The sequence below is a fragment of the Cynara cardunculus genome (genome assembly GCF_001531365.2).
Source record: "Cynara cardunculus var. scolymus isolate 2C chromosome LG 7, CcrdV1, whole genome shotgun sequence".
NCBI lineage: Eukaryota > Viridiplantae > Streptophyta > Magnoliopsida > Asterales > Asteraceae > Cynara > Cynara cardunculus.
In genome coordinates this window covers 3,772,446-3,774,396 of record NC_037534.1, presented here as the reverse complement: position 1 = coordinate 3,774,396, position 1,951 = coordinate 3,772,446, and positions in this window count along the sequence as shown.

Below are 1,951 nucleotides of genomic sequence, written 5' to 3'. Positions count from 1 at the left end.
ATGTAAATTAATATGTTTTATGTTTTATATTCTAATTTTATTATTTATTAAAAAAATATTGGTCATTTTTATTATATTCCTTATATTTATAAAAATAAATATATGTATACAATATTGTAAAAATGCATTTACAGATGTTGGGTGGTGGCAAAAGTAGAGTTGTTTATAGGCGGGACAACCTGTTAGACCCGACTCATCTAGCCCACTGGTTGGACAACCATTATCAAGAAAATGGACGGGCCCGGGTTTGTTCGTTAAAATTAACGGGTGGATATGAGCAATGTAAAAATAAATATGGATATGCCCGTCCTGCTCGTTTATGTTTTATAATTAATATTTTTTTATTATTAAGTAAAATTATACAGGTATATTTTAAAATTAAATTATTAAAGTTATAGGATGGAAGTCTAGGACTTTTTGGTTTTTCTTGAAAACCTAAAAGGCTCTACATTATCTTTGTTAGCATCTTTATGTCAGAAGTCTTAATTGATCAACAATTGATAGGGTCACTAATTGCTTAAAGTTTTAATTGCAATAGTGGTTTTCTTTTGCTTTTCGGTTCCACATTTGTTAATTAAGAATTACACTTTTTAGGCTCGTTAGCCCATGGACAAGTCCAGCCCGTTTACAGGGCGGGTATGGGCTGTGACAAGTTGTCAAGTCCGAAAAAAAGGCTTGAGTTTACAATATTATGTCTGTTGGACAAAAAAACAAGTTAAGCCGGCCAGTCCCACAAATGACCACCTCTAGGAAAAAGGAATATATTCCCACAGTATCATCTTCGTCCAATCGTTTCCCTAAGAAAGTCCCCACCGGCATCCCTCCTTTTTCTCCCCGACGTTCCTTTCTCCAGCGCTCTCCCTCCTCCTCGACTCCGACCACCACATCTCCTCACCGTTCATCCTCTATACCATATCTCCATCGAACCCAAATCTAAAAACCCTAGATCTGCAAAGCAGGTGGTCGTTCTGGGATTAGTCGGCTCACATAGCGAGTTGGATATCCAGGTTAATAAAAAAAAAACCCTAAATCTGGTGCATCTTTGTGGAATGAAGATGAAGACGATGGACAAACCGCATCTCTTCCCTTACAACATCTCCTTCACCCGCTTTTGCCACCACCCAGGAGGCGAAACCATCGAACCCCCTTACTTGCAACCCAACTGAAACCCTCCCTCTTCTCCAATCCTTCCCACTGAGACTAGAAGCAACTCCCGCCCTCCACTATTTCCATCTATCTCTAGCACCTCGTCGGCTTCATCAAGAGCATCATCATCTTGAAAAATTAGTCTAGAGTTCGAGTTTAATTTTTAAGTATAAGAACGGTTTTTATTCTAGGGCTTGAGTTAGTATTTGACTTAAGCTTTAAGATCTGTTTTTGATGGAGATGGTGGTGGCCGGTGAATGGGTGGTGGTTTCACGGTTTGTTTTTTCACATTGATGTATACACTTGTACTCGTTAGATTTAAAATTGTACAATATTTTTTTAGTTTAAATGATAAAATGACAAATATATCCTTGACCTAACGGAATTAAGGTTGATAAAATTAGAGCGAGGGCCTATTCCATAATAAAAATAAAACCACAATGACTATCTATATAATTATTTTGTTTGGAGGACCTAATCCGTAATTATCAAGTAGCCACAGGGATGAAATTTGTAATTTACACTTTTAATTATTAAATTTAATATTAAAAAAACTTTTACAAGTTAACTTTTACACGTTGGTTTCACTATCAACGTCATCATGTTTATTTAATTGATTTTATTTTTTATTTTAAAATTTTCCACTTTCATAAGCCGTATCTATACTATATTATAATGCATTTGGCTAAAACTCTTAAAAACTCTTAAACTCTTAAACCCGTTCATCCCTATCCGATTTCATCCCATAACTGAATTCGTGTAACTAACTGCAGATAAACACAATCAAATACAGGATAAACATCTT